Here is a 26354-nt window from a genome sequence, read left to right as displayed (position 1 = left end):
TTTCACTGGGGCTCTGGAAGTGCTCAACCAACTTTGTGCTGCGATTTGTGCATCTCTCTAGTGGAGGCTAAAAAACTTTCTAATATACATATCAGTCTGTTTTTGCTGTCTGCCTCCCTGAAGGGAGCAGGATATCAGTCTTAATATAAGCAAATATGAGACCTTTGCACAATAAATCTTTGACACAGATAATTGGCAAGATTATTGCAGTCTCTCATCTTCCTTTTCAGGGCATGTTATTGAAAAAGCTATGGGAAAACATCTGCGGTTTTATCTGGATTCCTCAGATTTTCTGGATCTCTTTCCGTCTGGTCTAAGACCTGGCCTCAGTACAAACACATACTCAGGCTCACTGGTCAGACTTCTCACAGTGGACAAAGACCAAACTGACATTCTTAGTTGACAGACTTAAAGCAGGCTGTGATACCAGCTTCATACAGCTTTGTGACTGCTTCAGGCTATGAAGAGTACGCACACCACCACCACATCTAGGAGAGTACAATGAGCTTCTGTAAAGGGTTAAGCAGCTTGCTTGCTTTCCTTATGCATTCTACAGCTTAAGAGGCTACTGGGCCAATTTCATGAGAAGAAATGTGCTTTTCTGACCCAAATAACTGAGGTTCCTCTTCTCACTGAAGGATATTGCCTACCTTCACAGCAGCCTGGACTGTGGCCAATAAGAAGATGATCCCAGGAAGAAGTGACACCAGCAGAAAGGATCAGAAGCAGCAGGGCTTGCTTTATCACTGAACAGCACAACTGAAGGGTAGGCTGCCTACTGCTCATACTGCTTGAGGGGATAGCAGGCAAGCATTGGCAGGGAACAGGGGAGGTGAAGTATTACTAATCCCTTCTCCCCATTCACCTGCAGCCACCCATGCAAGAATTACAGCATGTATTTTTCCTCATCCAAATAAGACAACAACAACAAATTACACACCCTCACTCTGCTCAAATGTAAGCCTCAGGAAAGGTCTAGTCACTATAGCTATAAATCGCTGCATGCCCCAGTTGAGGTTTATTTAAAAATAGGTAGATAGGTGGCAATAATGAAGGCCTAGATTGTGGTGATTGACATGCACTGCCCAAAAAGCAGCTCAGAACTGTATAAATGTTAGCAAGACTGTTCTCAGCAGACTTCTGGCTGAGGACAAGTCTGTTCTGGTGCAAAGGATCTCTCTCTTTTCCTCTCCCCTGAGCTTGGGAACCTCTTCACAATGAAGAGTTATCCCAGGCACTAGTTGTCTTAGCAAACATTGCTAAATCCTAGTTTCATCTGAAAAAAAAATCTTGACATGCTGAATCAGATATCATTCCACTTTTTACAAGCTTTTTTGTCTGTACTAGAAGGCAAGAGATAATTGGAGGGGTAATCAACTTTAAGAAATTTAAGGAAATCCAGCTGTACAAATGGGAAGGGAAGAGTTAAGAAAAAATTATTTTATGTTGTTCACTAGGATTCCAGGCAGATACTAGGTCAGTTTAGGTCAACTGTTACCCAAGAAAAAAAAAATCGGGGTTTAAGAACTTGGAGTGACAGTTTCATTAAAATTGGTTTAATGGTTGCATGAGAAATGGCTGTGTGTCTGGCCTTGCTATAAGGTTTCCTGGATCTTAAAGATGAAGGCACCAGTAAAGATTCCAAACTGCATCAAGTTGCTTATCCTTGTCAATCCTGATTTTGCCATGACTGTTTGCTCCACATGTTTCTCCACTCAAGTCTCCTTGTAACTAGACATTCCCCTTTTCTCACTCTTACTTGCTGACACTTTGTCTTTACTCCTTTTTAATTCAAATTCTTTTAAGATTCAGGCAGGTCTTACACCTGATGAAAGACCTGCAGGTCTTTCATCTTGTCTCTTTCAGGGCCTAAATGGAAAACACTGAAACCTTTGAGAAAACTATTAAAATCAAGATGAGTCATCTCTGATTCTCCCAGCTGAAGTCTGCCAGCTCTCACACAGAAAGACCACCCTGTACCTGACTCTGGAAAGACATTTTCCCCCTAGCAATTACATTAACATCTTACATATACAAATATTGGTACCAGCTGCTGCACCAAACATCTTCTCCCCATGTTTATCTGCATGCCAGGCTGCCAGCTGACTTCTATCCCTCCTCGCTGTTCTAGGTTCTCCATGTTCATCTGAACTTCTGCAGCTTCCTGGGCCTTTCTCTCCTCCCAGTTACAGTTACAAACCCAAATAACTTCCCTAGCCAGCTTCTCATTTAGAATTCAAGTAGAAGGAGGAAGTTATTAACTAATCCCTCAAAAACCCTAATTATACTCAGTAATTCAGCTCTATCACTATTTTGATCCCAAACGCTCTGTAACTGGTTATAGCTCAAGTACCACCATATTCCTTTGTTTTCCAGGACTTCTGACTCCAGACTACAGAGAAATAAGTCAGTTTAATGTTGGTGTGTTTTTGATCAATCAAGCCAGATGAAAAATTTTACATCCTGAAATCTGAGATGTTATTCCTATTAGTTTTCAGTAAGAGAGAAAGGTAAGTGTAGCCTAGCCCCTGGATGACACAGAGTTGTTGGCCACAGGGCAGTGAATCAGTAGCTTAGTTTTTTGTAAAGATTTTTAGCAGCACCCACTACAGTTACACCTGGATATCAAGACAGTGACAAGAAAGCATTAGCATTACCCAAAATAAAAGCAGAATGGAAAAGAACATGAAAAAAATGCAAACTTAAATTATTCTTAAGAAAATACAAACCACTGGAAAATAATATTTAGCTGTCCTGCAGAGACTCCACTCTCTGGACTCAGCTAGCTTCATCCTGTGTCACCAGAGCCTGCTAAGGGCACACGTACATTAGGGCTCACACAGGACTAGAATTTATTGCAATTTCCAAGTCTGTCTGTGAAAGCTGGGCCAAGGAGCTTCCTTCTTCTCTCTCCCTCCCTCACTGGAATTCCCTCATTAGTAAGCAAAGCCCATCACAAACTTCTTAGAAAAAATTTCGCAAGGAAATTTAGTCATCATTAACCCCTAGGTAAAAGGGAGGGAACACTTTAGGAGGTAAAACCAGAGCCAGATTTTGAATACCTGTGAGCAAGGTGTAAGGGAGGAAAGTCTGAAGTTTGCATGCAAAGAGCTTGACAGCAGCTTTTGGCTACCATACAGATTTATATCCCTCCCTTTTTTCACCATTCTCCAGGCTCATACCCAGAAGCAGATTCCATTACAAAGTGTGAGGACTGCATCAGAGAGGTGTCTTCATCTGAGAGTTCTTCTTAAAATAGAATCACTTAAGTCGTCTAGTTAGATAAATTCATTTTATAAACCCTGGGCTTGCACTCAACAAATGGACTATTTCTGGGAGTTAACTTTCATATGAAAGCATGAAGCAGGACCTGCATATATCCTTGAGCATAGAAAGAAGCTTTTACAGAAGTGCCAGGATCTAAGTATGAATCCTTAAAAGCCTGTTACTGAATGGATTGCTAAAGAGCACAAAGCAAAGCTGGAATGCCTGGTCTCTCCAAAACACAGGTCCACCTTGTGATAATAATACTCGCCCCAAATATTTTTCTTCAAGTCAGTTCTCTGAACTAGCACACTCTGAAGGTTTGTAATGCTTCAGGTGACTAAGCACTAATAAAAAAAGGCTTAGCTTGAACTGGGAAGAGATCAAACCAAGGAATGAAAACAGCATCCCCACAGAAACATACTATAATGTGAACTTAGAGATGAGATTTTTGTTAGAAGATGATTACTGTTGTTTTCCTAGGAAAGTTCAAGGACCTGACAATTCTGTGAAATGGTAACAGCTCTTATTTTAATATTTCTATACAGAAAAGAGCTCTTGTCCAGCATCTGTGTCAACTCAAAGAGGAAAAAATAATGTACTTTCACTAAAACAGTGCTCTGCAAGGAAAAAGAGCCCAAAGACTCCATTTTATCTCAAAAAAAGATTGCTCTTATAGAAGGATATATAAATCACCTGGCCTGTGCAAAGTTTTACAATTAGCATAATTTGAGTCACAATTAACCTGAATTATTGGTCCGATTCATTAGGCACATAGTGAGTATATAGGAAAGACAACCCCATCCTATTCTTTCCTCATCCTTTTTCTACAAGCACAAGCCATCTTTAGCAGCAGAGGCAGCCCATGACAAACATTATTTTCAAACAAAATTCTTCCCACTAGTATTAACTAGTTCAGGCAGAAAGAGATTGTTACTGGTTTGGAGTAGCACTATTTCTCATAGTGGTGCCACATGATAGACTCATAAGTAGATACTGGAACTGCTCATCTTTTTCTCAGTACTTAGCCAGGATTCCTCAAAACAGGGAGTCAACATCCATAGCAATGGCTACTCAAATGGACTTGTGCCATAATGGATTAATTCAGGCAATCTATAATTATGGACCTGCCTGGCAGATTCACTCTAGCTAGCTTGTTGACTTATGAGTTATCACCTTGTCCCTGAGCATCTCACTCCATTTTCTACTGAAAATCATTTCCCCAGCATAACAGTCTTTTCTGATAAAGTTTACCCCTTTCAGGCTTACACCAATCATTCTTCTCCCCATGAGCACCAAAAATCAGTAATTCTTCCACCCCTTTGACCAGCACCAGGCCATCAAAAGCAGCAGCACCACAATCCTGAACACACTGCTTTTTGCATTCACATAGTCTACTTTCACCAACTGAAATACAGGATGCTAGACCCACAGCAAACTGTCCCCCACAAATATATACCAAATTTCCACTGCAGAAATATCACTTAAGGTCTGCTTTGATGTACCTGATAAGCACTTGATAAGTTCCTACAATAACCTTCTTCACAGACGTTCTTACTACTCAGCCAGGTATTTCTATTACCTTTATGCAATGTCCATGTATGCAAAGGATATTTCTCCAAATACAGAAGTTTTGTAGAGTCATATACCAAAGAATTAAACTAGTAGTCAGAAGACAGTAGGTAGTTGAATGGGACAATTCCCTAAGTTTCTTGTTGCTGTGTGCCTTTTTAATAAAGGAATCAGCTCAAAGTTTTTTCAACAGCTTTTTTATAAGAGAAGTTATTTTTACAGTCATCATGAGCAGAACCATTCACTAACCTCTAGAATTCCTCCTACCATATAAACTGTCTGTACTGGGTTCAGGTGCCGGAAGAATATCAGGTGCCGGAAGAATGTCCTAACCACATGGAATTGGGATTCTCAAGTCCACTGACCTCTTCAGCTTGCTAAGCTTGAGTTCTTCCCAAGAAGAGTGAAGAAATGTTGCCTGAGAAAGGCAAGTTATTTGTTCTTAATGAAATGAAACTGCTAATAAATAAGAAATGCCAGAGAAATCCTGTAACTTTTTACTGTCTTAAGAATTGTTTTACATGGTGATAATATGTGGCACCAACTTGGTACCCAAGCCTACACCGGCAAGGAGCTTCAACTCTGCAGTTCCCAAGCCAACACAGACACAAAAACACCCTAAACATTTTTTGATCTTGTTTGAGCTTTCAGGCAGGAATTGTCTTAGGTGCTGTGCATCACTTGAACAAGAATAATTTGAGGTCCTACTTAGGAACAGGAACGACTAGGATTCCATCAAATGCAACAGGATACATACTTGGCTGCCTCTTATGAAATAAAGAAGACTTGTAAAAAAAAGGCAGTTTAAAACATCCCTCATTAACTGGAAATTGCATTAAACATTGCCAAATAGCTGTTTAATGGGGATATATTATACACATGCTGTGCAGCTTCAGAGGTTTTGCACTTCTAAGACTTCTTTTATCTGCGGACTACAGCACATTTACTAGGAAAAGGGCTCTGACACATACCTGTAAGGCAGGCATTATCCCACTCTAGGTGGAAAGCTTTAGAGATGGTAACTCACTCAAATTCACAAAACAAGCTAGTAGAAAAGATAAAAAAGAGCACAATCTATCACCATTCTTCAGGCATTTAATGCCTGGAAAGCTGTTCTCCCTCAGCCTTCAGTCATGTTCATAGTTACTAACCAAAAGCACATCCAAGAAAAGAGTAGATAATGCCGCACTGTGGTCAGGTGCAGCACATAGTTAACTCCTTACACCTCAGAGCTCCTTTCTCCTACCTCTGAGCAATTACAGCTGTGGCTTCATTTACATGCAGTGTTTGAACTATAAGGAAGCACTTGCTGATTCAGCCTCAGTGTCTAACATAGGAAATAAGGGGGTAACACTGGACAGCAGGGAATGAAGCAGTGCTATTGCTTTAACTTAACCAGTATAGCCAACACCCTTCAAGAGGGAGGGTTAACCAAAAAACCTATCACGGTTCTCTTATACTCCTGCATGAGTATTGCACTGTGGACAAGACAGATTGCCACTATGTATTGTCCTAAATTTTTTATGTCAAGGAAAGGTTAGGTAGAAATACGTGAAAAGGAACCAAAGGTACCAAAGCTAGAGTCAGTCCAGTTCAGTTGCTAAGTGGCATGCTTATTGTGGAGTTACTTGACTTGTTTGGGCTTTTAAAGAGGTTACATATGTAATTATTTAATACAATAATTAAACTGCATGGATCCAAGTCTGAAATTCCACCTAAGAGTAACATGCCAGTCTTTGTTATAAAACTAACTTTTCATTAGTAGCTTACCCAAAAACCATATACTAACCCTCATTAGCAGAGAGGCTTTACTGAACTGCAACAGCCTGCTTGCCCTTCTGACAACAGCTGGTCCCTTTTCCATCAAAGGAGACTGCTCAAAACTAGAAATTCAACACTATCCTGATGCTCCAATTTTGACAGAGACTTAGGGGTCCATGTAAGACTCTGGAGCTTTCCATCACATTTGACATGTTTACTCATTGTTTGAAAGACTTGAGAATCCTCTTAAAGTACCGAATCACATCCTCTGGCAAGTTGAAGATACTTGACATTCCTGTCTTCTCTTTCCCACCTTTGGGGCAAACTAAGTGTAAACAGGGCACCAACACAACTACAGCAGAGCCAAGTACCATTTAGGATCTCAAAGGAGTACCCTTTGAGGTAAGCAGAACACAGAAGATCTAGGCACTGTCCTTCACTATCACCTAACTAACCTGTGGGGTAGAAAGCACTGGGAGAGGCAGTGAAGGATGAGTTTGGTTTTGCTTCGAGTGATGGCACTTCCTCTCAGCCCTAAGGCTAGAAACACATGGTAGCTCCTCTGCAAAAGAAAAAATAAACATCCACTTAACTAGCAACAGAAATAAAGTAAGGCACCCCAAAACAAGCAATGAGGAAGCACATTCAAAAAGGTGAAGACCACCTTCAAATTCTCAATCTAAAAGGGGCAGACAAGAACAGAAAAAGTACCCAGTCTGATGTGGCATTTAATTCTCAAAATAGCTCACAACTTGCATAGGTTATTCTTGAAAACTTTCAGGGCAATTGCTTTGGATTGTTCCCACTCTACAGATTTGTGGCACAATATGCACACTTTTGACAATCCAGCTTTAGTATACTTATGCAGGAAGAGAAGGTCAAGTAGGAGTACTGTTGACATCATTCCCTTTCACAAAGAAATCCACTCAGCTGCAGACAAGCCCAGAGTTAAAAATATCACATCAGGCATGTACCTTTGTGGGAGACCAGCAGTTAGAGGGTTTGGCAGATGCACCCAAGCCAGCTGCTCAAAGAGGCTACAGAAGTTGCATGCCTGCTTTAGGAACTGTTTTGACACCTCAGCATTGCTCTTCCCCATCCAGCACAGGAAGGTCCACCAAGCTCAGTATCAAACAGGGTTGGCTGGATAAATGCAGGCACACAACCATAACCAAGTGCAGTATCCACGATAAAAGCAGAAGCTGAACAGTTCCAATTCAACACTTAATTACTGGAGCAAAGATCTGCTGAAAGAGTGATTGAGAGCCTTAAAGGATTTTCTCACCTGCTAAATTCAGTTACTAGACTTGAGCAGAAGTCTGAGTAGTTTCTATCTTCGTCTCTTTCTTACTTGGACAAGCCCACCTTGTACAGACTGATGCAGTAGTCAGCATGTGCTTTAACTGCTCAGTCGTCCTGCCCTGCCGGTGCAGAAGCACTACACGGCAAGTTAAGTTTAGATACTTTGTAACTAGGAAATGCAAAGCTGTAGTAAGCTGGGTAGGAAAAACAGACACCACATTAAGTTTGTTCAACAATTGCACTCTCTTACTACTGAAGTAAACAAATCACTGAACAGAAAAAATAAGCATCAGGTGTGTATTTTGGCAATTATACACCCACTGTATTAGTATAGGACAAGGTAACTTTAAAACAAAGTCCTTACCAAACCTGTGATTTACTTTGTTAAAGAGTAAAGATCCTAAGCCTAGTGAATTTAAATCCTTCAATTCTTGGTACAAAGCCTTAACACACTGGGGGAGCACCACTTCAAAGAACACAGTCTAAAGAGAAAATACAAGTTTTACTGCATTCTAGAGTCAGTTTTTTACCATGTCGAAGCTACTTAGGAGTTTTCCAACTTAAAACAACCTGAGCAAATTACCAGAACAGCTATCCTCCAATCCAAAAGCACACTCAGATGGGACTTGAGACTGTTTTCAAAAGCCACATGCATAACCCAATCTTTGTTCATTCAGTACTATCATCCAGCTACATCTTCCACTAGCATTTTTTAGTTAGTTCCAGAGGTAATTGCTCAATTTCCAGTTCACAGCACTTTTATAACTAAGCATGCAAGAAGGACATCTCTGAGATACATTATCAGTATGCTGCACACCAATGCCTACACCTCTAAGTGGCACAAATGGTCAAATAATTATACTATTGGTCAGGCAGACTATTCAAGTGGAATTAAAGCATCTAATAAACTTTCACCAACAGCACGCTGAATGAAAGTTGAACTAATACATCCTTACTAGAAGCCACAAAAAATTAAAAGATTAGATTTAAAGGCAGTCTTGCAAGCAGTTTTGATCTTGGAAAGTCAAGGCACATACCAGTTTTCTTTCCTGGTAGTAAGCAAGTAGAGACAGCCGATTATGCAACCAAACACCTTTTAACCTTCTATAGCCACACAAACACTGAATATCCTAAGTTTTATTCTTCAAAATAACAAAAAAGTGTTAGAGGGGAACAGGGAACAGCATTCAAAGCTAAACAGTTCCTTTAGGAGATTAACTTAGAGATTAGGAGAGTACCCCTGTAGCTAACTTGCACATACAGACCTCCAACTGATCAAAGTTCCCACGTCTGCACAGTCTTCCATGGTACTGTAAGTAAAGTGATGTGCATTTTATCTACATGGTTTGAGGTAAAACAGGTTTTACCACACTGTTGATGCAGTTCTGCACTGTGTGATTCTGAAATTCCATCTTGGCTAGCTTTCCATTTTACCATCAAAGTATCTGATTCTTTGCTCAAACCTCCAGGCTCTTGAGAAGGGAATGCTACCACTCTTCCACAGTGGGGTCCTCTCAGAAAGGGTTTATTCTCAGACTAAAAAGGTGTGAGCACCCCCAGATCTTGCTTCTGGATGGCATCCCATAATATTTAATAATTCAACTTGGGAAGTGTTTCCTGGATGATTTCCACTGTTCCTCCTCACATCTCTCTCACGTCGCCAGAGCACAGCTGTGCACTCAAGCACACCCCTCCAGCTCCTCGTCCTTCCGAGCAGCACACCCGAGGCTGGTGCTCCAGGTCACAAGGCAGCCATTCCCTGCCCAGCCAGAGCCACGAGAGGGCAGGATTCTGGGCGAGGGACACACCTGGACCTCTGCTTTATAGGGAACTCAGACTTCCCTATCAGCTCCCTCTACACAAAGTCCCCTCTCCACAGGGATCACATCACCAGTGGATGCTCATGCCTAGAACCACATGAAAAACGCCCTATGGTTATCATAACTGCCTCCATGCAAGATTTCAGCCTTTAGCTTACATCAGCCAATTCACCTAATCAAGCCAGAAATCATATCAACCCACATATTCCCACCCTGACACATCACTGTGTACATTGGTCAAGTTTTTTGCCATCTCATTTCAAGTTCTTTGGTAATTTAGGCAGCAGAAAGGATTTCTGAGCATTCTCTGCCTCATATTCAGACACCAATAATCTCTTCTTTCCTTCCAGGCTAAATTCAACATCACTACAAATTCCAGATCTGCTTCCCTCATTTCCATCAAGGGCCTTGTTCATGCTTGCAGACAATATTTTAACATACTGCATTTACAGATTTCCACTTTCCCATGCTGCAAACCTAAACAAGAAGAACTGAGGACAACTGACAATCCTGCATTCATATTTAACAAGCAACAGATGAACAGAGAAGCCCTGTACTCACCAAAATCATCTCACTATTCTACTTCGAGGAAGTACTTAAATATTTGACAATGGAAAATAAAAAGCAGCTGTCAAGAGCTTTGCACAGGTTGGCCATAGGACTTAATAGCAGAGAGAATGTAGATGTTAAGATCCTAAATTAATAGAATGCCCTAGTTAGGCTAGATCTAGCTCACCACACCTGAGGGCTTGGTTTCCTTTCCCTGTTCAGACAAAGACTTTTCAGGGTACATAATGGAGCCAAAGCCATCCATCAACACCTCTTGAAAATTCAGTTCCTAGTGCATTGTGGATAACTCTTCCAATGTTCTGAGGAGCCACATCATCCCCTCAAGTGCTGCTCCACATTCAGTTTGAAACCAGCTTGCCCAGGGCAGCACACAGCAGTGTCATAACCAGTGTGATACAATCCCACTGTGCAGTTCATTAAGTGGAAGTACAACATGACCAGGTATGCCAGTTCAAAGCACCTTCAGGTCATAACCCAGCTTCATGAAGTCCAGGCAATACCCTTGTCAGATCACAGATATGTCTTGTACAGCTGCTGGCAAAGGTGGGCATCCTTGCAGAGTTCAAAAGTACATGTAAACTATCTGGATCTACCCACCAACCACTACACTAAGTGTGCAGGGAAAGCTTCCAAACAAGTGGCAGGATAAAACTAATTATAATGCCGAGGTTGGGACATATGAGTTACCCCAGATCTCTGCTGGAGAGATGGATAGCTTTCTTCTAGAAGATAAATTCTTGCAGAAGAATCCCTGTGTTCAGTTAGACCTACACTAGGTGCAGCGCAGATAGGAAGTTTTGCCAGCACAGGACACCAGCAAATGTGCCTGTCCAAGACACCCTTAAGTAGTCTCACATTGAACTGGTCTTCATCACTGCACATTAGCAAAGATATCTGCTCTTGCTTTGAGACATAGACGCTATTAATGGGGGATGGGGGGGATAATTCAACAAGTTCCACATAGAGCCTTAGCCTACTACAATAGGCTGAAGAAATAGTTTGTCTTACACTTAGTTGGAAGTAAAGTTACTTCTCACGCATGTAATACTTGGCTGGAACATCATAACAGAACACAGCAACTTTTAACACAAATCTGGGTGGACTAGGGGTTTACTGTGATTTTAGTAGATATTAACATTTGTTCCTTTTCTTAGCTGTCAGCTCATGGTGAGTGCACAAGTTCTTCTTTCTCTAAGGAGCCAGCACGAAAAACTTTGTATTACAAACAGAAAAAAAAAAAAAAAAAAAAAAAAAAAAAAAAAAAAAAAAAAAAAAAAAAAAAAAAAAAAAAAAAAAAAAAAAACCAAAACCAAACAACTCATTACTCTGAACAGAAGGTAAGAAGCATAGCTATAGCAGTGTAGCTCCTAAGAGTATAGGAAATGAAAGCAATGCTGTATCTTTAACTTGCAGCAGAAGGTCAGAGCTGTAAATCCTTTTTCCACGGGAGTTATATAATAGGACAGCATTAATGTTCGTAACTAGCAGTTCCAGACTTCAGCTGGTGCACTTAACTGTTCCTAAGTCAAGCCATCGCCTCTTGCTTAGAGCCAAATACTAGGTACTATCACTGAACCAACATCTAATCCAGTGATGTACAAGCATATGGATGTGGGATGAATTAATAAACTAGTCTTTGAGAACAGTGAAGAAGCTGGGTTTCTGAAACAGGAGAAATGCACCTACTGTAACTAAGTTGAGTGTCCAGTCTCCCAAAGATAACAGCTGCAAGCAGCCATGGATTTTTAATTACTGTGCTTTAATAAGCTATTTCAAAAGTTAACTTTACTTAATTCACTAGTATGTGGCACACAAGGAATACCTGAAGCACTTCCAAGTGTTTTAAATTGCCTGATAACTAGAAGTGCTAAGCCAGTAGAAACAAAGAGCCCATTTTCAGCATGGTCCATCCCTACAGCCAGCACAGGCTGGCTGTCAGCAACTGCAGTATCTTAATGAGAGCTCTACACTCTAAAAGTTGCTCCACTTCTACAATATGTCAGCACTTCAACCAGGAGGCTAGAGCTGCCTAGACCACCTTGAGTAGCTGCTCTTCGTCCAGACTTGACCACCAAGTGACTAAATCCACCTCCAGCCTTACAACCGGAAGACAAAATTGGTCAGTCCAGCCACAACAGTTGTCTGACTGTAACTCACAGCAGGCCACAGCAACACATTCAACAAAAGCCAGGGATCAGAAAACATGCCTGGACATGAGCTTGAAAACACAGACCACAGAATGGATGCAGTATAAAAGATCGTTTATGGGCAGAAAAACAACCTGGAAACCTTGTTGCCTGTTACACTTAAATGGTAACAATCTTAACTCAAGCAGTGGTACTTCTAGGATAATTTTTTTTTAATTACTATGTTTTACTTAAAGTTTGTAGCTTCCACTATACCCTGCCAAAACGACTCACACAATGCAAGTAAAGTAACAGAGTTTCATTAATGCTTTAAAGTGTAAGGTCGGTGTTTGTGAATTACTACAGTGGCTTAGTCTTCATGGGGCTTTGAGAAACTATTTGGTAAAGGCTTAAATGCTCAGATTAAAATGCTAGAAGTTGTCAGATTCTGGAAACTTAAAAACATTTATTCCGATTCTGTTTGGAGATTGTTGGTGAACAAAATTACTAGCTTCTGTAAGTTTCCCAGGTCAAAGTTTGTCAGGAGATGAAATATTTGGCAGTCCTTTTTCAGAATTATTCAGTACCAGGACCAGTTATAGCACTTACCATTAACTGTGTGGTCTCTTCCCCTTCTAAATGGGAAAGATGAAAATCCAGTCCCTACCTTTGGATGTGACAGCCCTGCCATATCAAAATTTTCAGAGGCTCTTCATGGAGCCAGAAATGAATAGCATGTAGGTGCTTGAATTCATGTAGGATTTAGCACTCAACTCACTGCCAGAGAACCTGCATCTATGTGCCATGATCTGAAACACCTGTAGTGTAGAAGCTAGAACCGCCAAAGAACTTCAAGGTGATCACGCTTTCCCCTTCCTTACTGTGAAAGTCACCTCCCATAAGTCACACACATGCCTGCAAAGCAGCTGTTTGCAAGCTGTACAGAACTGCAGTGCTCTGGAGGTAAAGGCATTCACATGGAAAAAACAGAGTAACACAATCAACCTAAAATCTACATTCATAAGGGAACAGAACTCAAAAGTACTCAGTCAATTTGAGGCTACATCTTAAAGAATTAAAAGCACAGATCAGAACTTAGGACAGACAACATCTTCTCTGATAATGCTTAAGTGTACTGTCACCTTTCACAGCAAAACCACATGGAACCTCTCCTAGACATCCACACTGCCTTGACAAGGACTGAAGCAGGTGACTTCAAGGCACAACCAGTTTGGTTGACTTGTGAACTCCATGTAAATTCAGAAGCACGGCAAAACCATTTTTAACTCTGCTGGGAGCTTTGCAATCCAAAGCAGCATTGCAAAAGCAGCAATGCTGACTCACAGTGTAGACCCTTGCCTGACTACCTATATTGGGTTTACATGGCAAAGTTTTGGTAGCAGTTGCAGAGGTGGTCTCCATGAGAAGCCAGAACTTGCCCTGTGCTGAACACAGCTGGTTCCATACCATACCCACTGCAGGCCAAAGAGCAGCCCATTAGCCAGGCTGACAGTGCCTCTGAAAGCAAACTTAAAGGGCAAAATGTCACATGGCTTGGGGAGCAGGGCAGGAAGTGAGAAGCCACAGCACAACCAAGATCAGTGAAGGAGGTGCTGTTGATACCAAAGTAGAGATTCCTCTGCAGCCCACAAAAAAAAGCATGAAGGAGCAGGTATTGACCTACAGCCCCTGGAAAGGATGCCACAGCAGAGCAGGTCACATTTTCTGAAGGAAGCTGCACCCCATGGAGAGGCCATGATAGAGCAGATTTTTTCTGGAAGATTGAAGTCTCTAAGAAAAACCCATGCTGGAGCATAGGAAGAAGTGAGGAGGGGTCTGGCAGCTGGGAAAGGTCAACCAACCACACAAGCAAGGACAAAAGCAGAAACATTTCTGGTTTGCAGATTCTAGGCAGAATCCTCATACTCCAGTCAAGAACAATCCATGCTCCAGTCAAGCAACCCAAGCACAACTTGGTGCTTACTCATCATTAGAGGTACTGTAGCATCAGTGAGGCTTAAGAAATACAGGGATGGTCTGAAATCTAGAAAGGCAGCTTTCCCTGGCATAAGTGAATAAACCAGTAAATAAATCAACCAAGGGAAGGAATGGGGAATTAAGTGAATGCAAGTGATTAATTACAGTTCTGTTTAATTTTGTCACTGTCTGATACCAACTCAGAGATTTTGAGCTATCCTGTCTTTCCAGCACTGTTGACCTTTTCTAGCACAAGATCTTAGACTGCAATAACCAAAGTGGATTACAAGCTTCAACTGAGACAGACACTTACCAGATATTCATTCAGCCCTTCAAAATTGTCTCTTTAGTATCTTGTAGCGTTTGTTGAATCAGTGCCAGTTGAGCTTTAAAGTGAGATGACTTTATAATCTTACTCAATTTCCACAAAAACTTTCCCCAAACAGGAATCACATTTGAAGGGAAGCCTACAACAAAATCAAGCTCACTGTCTGAAAGCAGTAAGTCCAACCAAAACTGTTCAAGCCGAGCCGACTCTGCATATAGCACTAAACATAACATAGATGTTGCCCTATAATACATTTAGAAATATTTCCCAAGAGTTAGCTGCACATTCTAATAATCCCCAACTGAGAACAAGATGTCACTGGGTACCATCAACTTCCTCCCCAATTAATATCTAAGATAGAGGCATGTCACTCCCTGAAGTAAGGGGAAACTTCCTGGTGCTTTTCCTTCACTTCAGGGATATGACGCTCTAAGCCAAGTGCTCAAGATGAAAAAGAAGCCAGGGCAGCAGCTTAATAAGAGTTTCAGTTAGAGTTGATACTGCAGCAGCTGCTTCATCAGAAAAAACAAGGCCAGAGCTGGGGAAAGTAAGAGAAAGTACTTCCTGTGCTTTGCATAAGAAATGCTTCCTCAAACTCTGTCCCTTTCCTGTTTTAAGAGGTTTCCTCTATTCAAATCCAATTGAATCCTGATTGCAATTTAGTATAGGTCATCAACTAAACAAGCTTCCTCAGTGTCAGCATTTATAAATGCTGTCTTCCCTCAGTATCTTGTTGAATCCAGTTGTGACTACATTCAGATGTTTTGTGTAAACAATGCCTAGCACTGGTGTCAATCACCTCACAATAAAACAGATGCCAAGAGAGTCTTGTATTTTTACATCAACATCTGCTAGTGAAACAAAAGCCACTAGCAAGTCCCACTAAAGCAATTTTAGATAAGTACAGTTCTACCCATCTGAACACTGGCATGAGATTTAACAATATTATCTCCTCTCATTTGATCCTAATTGGTTGCCTTAGGAAATGAATGGATATGCGTGAACATCAGTGTGCCATACAGTGAAGAACTGACATGCTTGGCTTAGGCTGTTTGTGGTAATCCCTAGGTTTGCTTTCTAATAAATACTAACCAGAGACAAGCCAAAGATAACACCCTATTTTGTCCTCTTAATCTGAGGTGACCTCACCACATCTATAATCAGCCTTCTGGCATTTCCTGAATACAAGTGCTTATATTCTCCACAGTTTCGTGAAAGGTAAAGACAAGGAAAGAAGTGAAAATAATTTTTAGCTTTTGCTCTGACATGCAACCCTTAATCATTGCCCTGAAAGGTTGGTTATATCTTTATAAGTGAGTTTATCAATGCTGAACAAACTGAAGGAAAACGTGTCAAGTTGAATATATATGTAGTTTAACTTGATTTACTTGCCCCAGTGATTCCAAAGAAAAGCATAAATTCCTGAAATTGGACACACCTTTACCAGGAGGAAGGCTTCAGGCACAGTTCAGCAAAAACTACCAAGTTCAGAACTGTTCTCCCACTCCCGTTGTCCTGCCTGAACAGAGGCACACCCAGGGAGTATATATCTTAGAAGGAATGAAGCAGATTTGACAGGAGTCTAGACAAAGGAAAAGCTAGTCAGAAGCTATTCTGCAGGCGACACTATTAATGGGCAGGCTAACTTGGAAGTAGCTAAGTACAAGCTTTCCACTTAAGGTCAGATGTGGAAATTTCCTTAACAAAAGCAATACAGAGCTAAGAGTTGCATGGGATACCTGAGAAGGTTTGAAGTTTAACAGCAAGAACAGTTTCTATGGTAAAATACCTTTTTTAAACATGAGGGGGAAAAAAGAGCTATGCCTCTGTAGTTCACTATTCTTTGCTACAGAGAAAAACTTGCCTAGAGTTGAAGTTAAACTTTTTATTTGGGACTGTCATTCACTTAAGAGCACACTGTTGCTTGATTTGTTTTAATCAAACCTTTCTCTTCATATTGAATGAGGTTCTACTACTGAACTCTCCCCAGTTCTTGGACTTCAGCAGGGGCTGGAGAAAAAGTCCCACAATTATGTGAAGCAACTGTGGAAACATTTTTGGTTTTGTTGCCAACAGAACTAGAAGTAAAATTTAAGAACTTTTAGGTAAATTTTTAGAGTTCCAACAGGAAACTTAAAAACTTAGTTTGCTTATGACACCAGCTATTCAAGCTAGATCCGATCCTTAAATCTTTGGGCTCAAAATGTACTTGTCATCCCATTGGGCCAAATCCAGAAATGTTGAGGGACAGGTTTTAGGAATGCTTAAATTTATTCAATTGTGGTAAATTTTTTTCCTCCCACTCGGTTCCAGTTTCAGCACCAAAAAGTTCCTAGTGTTCTAGAAGATACACTATGTTTTTCTTAAGCTAATTATACAGGCCAAACTTGATTTGGAGGTTGGGACTGACTTTTTTTTTAATTACTTTCACGCAAGAACCATAAACACACAAACCAGGATAGCTTCATCCTTCTAGGATAAAAGCTAACAGCTACACATCATACCTGTTTACACACCAAGAGATTTTACAAAACAGTGCAAATGATTTAGGATGCTTCGTCCTATGGGTGCGTTCAAATCCAGATTAGAAATCTGCAAAACATACACTGCAGCATGCTAATGAGCAACAGCTAGTTTCAGCTCCAATACTGCTGCCAAAGCGCTTCAGGTGAAGAAGCACTTTCGTGGTAAAGAAAAGCTCAACTTCTGTTCACAACCCAGCTAGTTTGGAACTCCTTTAGGTATCTATTGCTCACAACAAAAATCCTGACATTTATATAGTCTCAGTGACAACTGAAGAGGAAGACCAGAAAAGCCGAGGTTTCACACCAATTGCTTTCTACTCCCTGTCCTATCCACCCTTAAGAGATGCTCTATTTTAGTAACAAAATGGCAAACGTTTCCCTTGTCCAGCTATTTAAAGCTCTATCAGCCACCTTAAATTTAATACTGATTTTTCAGGGTATACATGACTAATAGGTGAGCTGGGAAGTTCAGGAGAGCTTCAACAGTTAGATTTTAACAACTTCACATTTTAAGAAGGGTAGTACCTTAGGTGCTCCAGCAGAGCACTTTTTTTTTTCTACTAATACATTCGTTACTTCAGGGGAACTGAGGAGAGGACAAAACCTGACAGCCTTGGAAAACTTAAGTCTACAACAGCTACAACTAGTAACATTCAGATTACTTCAGAGACAACTAGACTACCTCGATGAATGAGTCCTTAATTTAGAAAAAGAAAAGCACCACTAAGTTGGAGCATACAGCACTTTCTTAGTTCACTGTGAAGAGAACACTCAGCTCCCTGGAAACTCCTGAAGATGAGCAGGCAAAACAAAAAAATTGGGCTGACATACTTTCCCATATTTCGAGACAATGGATTAGGAATCATTAATACACTACCACGAGCAAATTATGTCCATTTTGTAAAAGTCTGTAGAAATTGAAACTGCTACTCCTTCTACAGTTCAAGCTTAAACTGGGAAAGTAAAGGGAGTCCAAGAGAAGTTACTGCCACTGAGAGAACATCCTGACTGTATGAAGCAGAACATCCCTGGCTCTACAGAGCACCTAACAAGATAAAGCCCACAGAAGACAGCTTTGACTTTCAAACCTAGGGGTACAATCCCTGCTCATAAAAATACTCTCTGCACCTATGCAATAATAAAGAAGGAAAGACAGCCCATAGACACCGACAAAGTCAGGGGAATGCTAGTGTAGCAACCCTGATAAAGAAATCATAGCAAAATTCTTCAATGTTCACCCCCTTTATGGAAAGCATGAGACATGTCAGGTAGCACAGCCACCACTGAAATACCTTATTCCACCATGAGGTATTACCTATGTCACTTGGCCATCACTTCATATTTTTACCTACAAAGCTGCAGGATAGCACCTCTAGAATAACCTGAGGCCTTCAGGTACATTCTCTTACAGTCAAAAACTAAACCCCTGGACAGCTACATGTGTGCAGTGCATTTAAGAAATCCTATCCCACGGCAAGCACTTTCAGAAGTTATGCTAAAGCTCTAGTCAGACAAATTTCTGCATCTAGCTTAATTTCCAGGAATATTTCAGATGCATTGCAGTTAATTGAGGGCAAATAACACCACCAGCTGAAGCACTGACAATCCAGTTGGCTACAGTTTACTACAACAGCAGGAAGATATGGCAGCTCTTACAACCAATCCCTTACCTGACAGAACTCCAAAGCCTTGGCTGCAGATACTGGTATTGTTTTTAATTTTAAAAGGTGGATCAAGTTCTTCTAGATTTACATATTTTGAGGTTAAGACACAGAAAGGGAAATAAGTCAAGGTAATCTCCAGAACTGTGGAGCAAAAAAAAATACTGCATTAATACCCCTGTTCATTTTACACATACCAGTCTCACAGATTTCTATGTTAGAAGTAATTTGCTTCCACTAAGCCTGAGATGTACACACATTAAAGCTCACATTTCCCTACAAGCTTGGAGTTTATAATCCTCTAGTGTTCCAGATGCATACACATTTTTAAAAACTAATTTTGCATATAGCTCATCTACTTTTGCAACAGTTGTCTGCTTACTTTTAAGGGCAAAGGAATAAGCCAAATGCAAAACTCCAGGCAGAAGCCAACAACAGTTACCACCATTCTGTATGACAACTAGACCCAAATCAGAAGCAGCTTCTTGGCTCAGACAGAAACCCCTTTATCTGGCTAGAATCCACAAACTCCAAATCATTTAATATCCTCCAGTTGGAAATTACACCCAAGAGCTTCTGGCATTTTAGTTCTTAACTTGCACCTAGTTCCACCACGTATTTGTTTAAGCCCAAGTGTAGAATGCATATAAATCTGCTTCAAAGAAATGGGAAGGGAAGTGGTTTGATGTACTAGCTAGAGTAGGTTCTTTAATCTTCAGGCTACTCAAGGAAGTCTATGCTGAAACAAAAGATTACCATACTACATGTTTCTTACTAGCATGTATATGGTATACACAGAAGCAAGATCTAGAGATAGTGTACATCTGGACATTAAAGGATACCACTACCTCTACCAGGTGTTTTCACCTAAGGATGCTTCCTTGTCTGTTTGATTCCCGGTTCACTCCCCCTCCATACCATAAGTGGTCACACTGCTTCTTGTGCAACCCACTCTAGCCATAGAATCTGAGACAGTTATCTTTACATTGAGGCTGTATTGGATTGTTTTAATTTGTTGGAGCATCAAACCCTAAAGTATTAGCATTACAGCTGAAGGATCATGTGATCTTATATTTTAGGTTCTCTATATAACCAAAGAAAAAGTTGTTAATCAACTATTCTGGACTCCATGAAATTATAAAACAAGCACTATTCCATGCATCACAAGCCTACATATAGCAGCTAAGTTAGTGGACTTTGTTCATCAAAAGGCATAATATGGCTTCCCTGTGCAATTCAAGTGATAATTCTCAGTCATGAAACAGGGGAGAGAACAGGGATGGACAACATTTTCCACATTCCTTCTAGTCTGTGACCCAAGTAATGGTAACAGAGGACTGATTGCCAAGAGAAACTCTGAAACAGAATCTGCCCACCAAGTGTTTGGAACCTCTCCTCCCTATTTAAGGATCAGCACTTCCCTCTGGACATGATTCCAACTACCATTAACTGGACCAGTGGCCAAGAAAAACCAGAGAAAAACAAGTTATTTCATTTGTCCTACTTCCCCATCTTTCTTATCCCAACACACCTTCCCTTCTACTTACTATAATTCTTTCTATCAGAGGCTCTCCCATGAGAAAGCCCTCACTTTTATCACTCCCTCTACCCCAGCTTTAATCAACATCTCAGTGGCACAGAAAAAGCACACTCCTTCCACTCTGAGTAGGGTAAAATTACATTCTTTTAGTTTGTCATGAGACTCAGAATAGAGAAAAATTATATTAGGCCAATGGTCTTATAGCAGTGAATCAAATTTAACTTCTGACTGACAAGGGCTGCCATGTAGCCTACAGAGCCAATCTCAACAGATACATAGAACAGAATCTCAATAGTCTATGCCTTGCACAGAAGGAATGTTGCACACAAACAGTCTGCTTCTTTCCCCTTAGCCACGTCAAGTCAAAGTGTACGAGGCAAGGTGACCCAGTTTACAGACCCCTGGCACATGCTCTGGGTCTATACTCAAGCAGTGAGCACTGTGGTCCTCTGTGGTAGTTACTCAGGTACAATGCCCTGCTTACATTCATTCATTCACTTCATCCAGAGGCAATAAAACTCCAGCACCAGCCCAAGAGGGGAGTCCAGGTGCCCATGGCAGGCAAGTTATCTGCCTACACACACCAGTTTCTGTATGACTTCCTCCACCTGCATGAAGACTCTGCCAGCAGCACCGGTGGGTTGCTTGTCTAGGCTTTGCTGCTAGACTCTAGTTGCCAAAACCCTGAGCCAACCTTTAATGATGCAGCCTCTGTTCCTATAGTAACTAGTGCTATTTTCCTATCTCTAGGCGCAGACCTTGGGGGGAAGTACTTAAGTTTGTTCTCATTTCACACCTACCACTCACTTACCCGCTGCATAGCTACATGCCACTCCAAATGAAAACCTCTGAAAACCTCTGTCAGTGGGACCTCAAAAGCAGCTGGCCCAGCCACAAGCCAGTGGGAGGCAAAAATGCATAAACCCAACATGTAGGCATATACTTCTGAGCAGGCTACAGCTGGGAGACCACCAGTGAAGAGTCTGACAATCCAGGCAGCTGGAGGCTTACGAGGCCTTCTAGGGCACTGCTCTAAGGACAGACTCAGAACAGAAATATCTGACAGTCACAGAGTGGGTTAGGTTGGGAGGGACCACAGTGGCTCATCTGGTCCCATCTCCCTGCTCAAGCAGGGTTGTCTTAGAGCACATGGCACAGGACTGCATCCACATGGTTCTAGAATATCTTCAGTGAGGCAGACAGGATATCCACCAAGAGTATTATTCCAGGCTGCTGCTGATGCCTTGGCATCATCCAGTCAGGCTCAGGCCAGTCTCCAGAGTACCCTGAAAGTGCCACACAGCCTAGAGAGTGAATCCCTTCATAAACCAAAGCTGGCTTGCTCCATTGTCACCTGTGACACTGTAGGGACTGAACTTTCAGCATGAAGGCCTTCTACTCAGACAGCACAGGCTTCCATTGGGGCAGTTCTTGTAGAAAACCATAACAAACATATTTGTCACCTAAAGTTTTTAAGAAATAGCATTGGTCAGAGGGCAGGCCTACTAGATGAGGCAATGCTTTCCTCACCAAACAAGCAGATGACTCTTTTCTATAACCCATGAATATTGCTAACATTATCTATATTATTACTGCAGCATCCCACAGGAGCCTAAGTTGCATCAGGAACCTACTTTAATAAAGAGAAAAAACATCCAGGATATGAGGCATGAGGCTGGTTTCAAGGTAAGGCCTTATCCTGGGAAAGCTGCTCTCAGGCTGAAGAGCTGCTGATAGCCTGCATGAGGCCATATACAAAGAACTCTTTTGTATGATGGGTGGTTTTCACTGTCCTGGATAAAACTTTACACCCTGGTGTGACTAGCTATGCTTTCCTGTTTTTACACTCCTAAAGCTACAATGCCTCCTCCCCTCAACACAAAAAAAAAAAAAAAAAAAAAAAAAAAAAAAAAAAAAAAAAAAGTTTAGAGTTGCATTCTCAGTCAGGGTTTTGGTGCCAGACTACTTCTTCCTCATACCTACACGCAGTAAAGTCATCACACACAGAAAGTTTCACATGGTTCACATATAAGCTGCTGAACACAAGTTGTAACTGCTCATGTGAGCGAGTCAGAAGAGGCAGCCAGTTACATACTACTTCCATCACATCCTGGTAGTTTCTCTGCGTAAGCAAACATCTCACACTGACCTCCCACCTTATCCAGAAAGCTCCAGCATGGAATAGATTCACTGGCATGGAATAGATTCACCCACATCAATGGCAGCCTTCCCTGATAGAGCAAGAACTTCACAAACAAGAGCTTCTCACAAATGAGCATAGGAAGCTTAGAGTCCCACCAATGCAATGACAGTACTTAAGCTTGTAAGCGCCACAGTTCAAGTCACAACAGCTGCTACTCTGCCAGAGTGTCACTTGAGGACCAAAGCTGTAAACTACTCCCACTGCACACCAAGCTTGGCTCAAGGTCTGCTGTGCCACAAAGTCCCTGGATGGTGCATCAGTACCAGAGACATCGTGGCAGCTGCCAGGGGACTCTGACAGGAAGCCACCATACTGTCACACAGGATGTTCAAGTATGGCAGTCAGCAGAGCAGCCTTGATGGATCAGCTTTAGTTCCACCTGTATTGCTTCCATGTTTAGCTTTTAATGTTAGCATAAAGCTTATTGTGTAATACTTAACTGAACTGTCAGATGTGCCAGCACCAGAAGAACTAGGATTCACCAGCCAAGTAAGAGACAAATGGGGTTTTGTTTGTTTGGGGTTTTTTTGACATAGTAATGTCGCAATTAGTTTGAGATGGCAGGATAAGAACATCTAAGATATTTAAATAGCAGTATTAATATTTCAGAGCTACTACACTACTGAAATGAGTTTACAGTCATCTTACCAATTGCTTCAGGCCATCTGGAAATGAAAGAAGCCAAGAGAGCATCTGCTCTGCACTGTGAAGATTACCCTAACACACTAGAGCTAGAAACTAGAAAACTAGTCCAAGAGGTTATCATTGTAGGTGTTCCACCAGCTACAGAGCTTGCTGCCACCACCAGCAAAAATACATGAGTGGTTTCTTTTTCTGTACCTAATCTTTTGCTAGCCAGAAATCTTTCATTAACAGCACAGCTCATTAATATGAGTGGGAATATTCTTGTACCCAACTCTGAAGCTCAGGCAGTTAAAACACCAACTCTAAGATTACACAAAGCAAGTAAAATCCTACAACATTTTTCTGTTTAGAACAGGGCCTTCTGTTCCAATAGGAACATAATGTTTTAATACTTCTCTACACAAGCTTTAATCCTGTTCTTCAACACAGTTGCATAGTGTTTAAAAAACACAAGTCAGATCAGTTTCTTTAGTACACATAAACGAATTCAGCTAACATTAAATGTCTAAAAGGAAAAAGAAGGAGGAGAAATAAGCAACATAGTTCCATATATAATTATAGTTTCCACCTGGGTAACAAACATCCCTCACCCAACCAAAACAAGCTATCTGTTTGCCATAGAGTAACAAATCTGTCCTATCTCTTTTCTAAAGACTTGCCTTTGAGTACTTGTTTCTTCATTAAATTAATCTCTCCAATGGTAAAGAAATCTAAAAGCATTAAAGTGCTTCAGTCACTAGTTACTACTGTAGACCTTTGCAATGCAGAATGGTGATTAAGCTCAAACAAGAAACAAAATTCAGTCATTGAAAACCTAGCCTAACATTCATTCTTCTGTTCTAGACCTCCCGTGTATGAAGCCCTCTGCCTCATATTCTTATTACACACACTTTTGTAATGTCTTCCCACCATAAAGAACACACACTCCCTAATTTTAGTATGCATAAAGACACCTGCTTTGTGAAACCCTTCCTGTGGGGCTGCAGTGAACACAGAGCAGAACACACTCCTTGTGCCACTCCTGCATAAGCTGCAATGCTGCTGCCTCCTCCCAGAGGGGACAACAAAGATGCAGGAGCCATTTCAGCACTTGTTACCAAGATTCCCATTTGGTGTTCCCACTAGTAGCCAACTGCAGCAAGAAATTCCCAGTGCTCTGTGGCACTCCAATTTATGCACTGGAATCTGTTGGTAGCTTCACAATTTTACTATTTACTACCTTCCTTTTTAATAGCACTGAACTGTAAGGACCTCCCCCATCTCCAACCAGCATGCCTTTCAAGGAAGAATATGACACATTTCCATGCATGAAACTAGAAAGAACATTATAGTGACAACCCCATCCCCTCCTATCATCTTTTAGTCCTCTGAAGTCACTGGAGGGGTACAGGTCCCAAATTTTCCAGAAATCCAAGCCTATTTGTAGGACATCTTTTGACTGCTGCAGTCACGTTGTGTGCCTTCTGCAAGCATCCACCATTTCTCTGTGCTAGTATTTGTCATTACTGCCACCAACAGTTCTTTGCCATACATGAAGTTCATAATGGTCTGGAGTTACAATCAGAAAGCAGAGGGCCAACACAGATCTCTCCCTGAACTAGAAAAAACAAAGATCACACTTAATTGTCCAGATGCAAGAAAACAAAGCTTAGTGGCACAATCTACTTAATCTGCTAAGAAAGAATACTGCCTAAATGCACCACACAATAGGAGATGCAAAAGCCAGCATGGTCAAGCTCCCCAGGTTATTTCTAGGATAAGATATTAGACTTCCTATGGGGCTTAACTTGGGACAGTTGTTATTTACTGTCATTGGGCAACAGCATACATGCAAGAGCCAGATGTTTCCTACAAGTCACTGACACCAAGCCTAAGGAATTCACATCACTGCTCATAGTTTCACTATAACAAGAAACAGCAAGCTTCATACATCTTTTGAGAGCCAGAAGTTCCTCAACAGACCTGTAGGTACTAGCTGCACTTTTAATTTACCTTGGTATTCAAGTAATTATCCTGAACTCGCTTAATCAGAAAGTTTCATCCCTTATTGGCACAAGAGATGTAGATACACCTATTTCTCTTCAATACCTCTAGTTTTTCAACATTTTCTGCAAACAGTAGCAAGCCATTCTCTTCTGTTTATGTATATAGTAACAGTACTGGCGGCCTATCTTAGAACACTACAGCAGCAAGAGAAATGCAAGAAGGAAGATCTAGAACTTGATTCAAGCATTATTGCTGGTCATTTGAATTCACTGAGTATGATTAAAAACTGTTGTTCACCTTTAAAAGAATTTCAGCTTGCAAATACTTTAGTTCTATTGCTTACCATACAGAAAAGAGTGCAAAAGAGCAGGTATCATCACACTTGGCACTTGAACACCTACAAGATCAGATTCCCAGAACTGCAACACTGACACCTGGCCAGGGAGACTTCCTGACAGGAATACACTCTTGATCACAAGTCTGCATGAGAAATACATACTGGTGTAACCTGGTAGTCATTATTTAAGAAATTAATAATAAAGTATTTTTGTTCTTATTGGAACCTAAAGTATGCCACATTTATACTAATGACAACTTTACTGACAATGCCTAATCGCTGCAAGAGATGAAGCTCAGGGGCTTATATCAATCAACCTGGTTGCAAGCAAGCAAATTAAACACCTCACCTTCACATGACACTTTGAGAGGCAAAAAGACAGATTTCTTGAGTAAGATCCTGGAAATATACAGCTTTCCATTTAAGAGCTCATAAGTAAGTTAAAATTTTAAGGCACATTTTCCAACAGAACTACAGATGTTAGTGTTCACAGCTGGTATTCTCCCCAGTCATGAAGGAAGAAATAGCAAAGTCACTGTTACTTACTTCAAGTAAAAAGTAAATCAGCAGTCCTTTGTATTTGGTTTCCCCACTCCCCTGAAGTAGCTCCCACTCCAAGACAACACAGCACAGGGAGCAATTAAACTGCCTTGTAAAGTACAGTACAAAAATAGTATATATGAAAACTGTTTGGTATACAAGCTCATTGTACAATCATGCATTGCCATCAGGATTTT

General features: G+C 41.0%; 1 protein-coding gene across 7 annotated transcripts in view; it reads right to left on the bottom strand.

Moving 5' to 3' along the window:
* The window catches only part of SMOC1 (SPARC related modular calcium binding 1), a 159477-nt gene that overhangs the window by 100795 nt on the left and 32328 nt on the right, over nt 1–26354 (bottom strand). The window contains exon 1 of one of the 7 annotated variants that reach the window (XM_068193248.1): nt 7883–8041. The exons of the other annotated variants lie outside the window; for them this stretch is intronic. The gene's annotated coding sequence lies outside the window, so the exon portion shown is untranslated. Of the gene's footprint in view, nt 1–7882; nt 8042–26354 lie in introns of those variants that run through there. 7 annotated transcript variants of the gene reach the window in all.

This window comes from Anomalospiza imberbis, chromosome 6, assembly GCF_031753505.1.
Source record: "Anomalospiza imberbis isolate Cuckoo-Finch-1a 21T00152 chromosome 6, ASM3175350v1, whole genome shotgun sequence".
Classification (NCBI taxonomy): Eukaryota; Metazoa; Chordata; class Aves; order Passeriformes; family Viduidae; genus Anomalospiza; species Anomalospiza imberbis.
The sequence above is the reverse complement of the archived record's forward strand: the minus strand, read 5'-3'. Positions and strand labels throughout refer to the sequence as shown.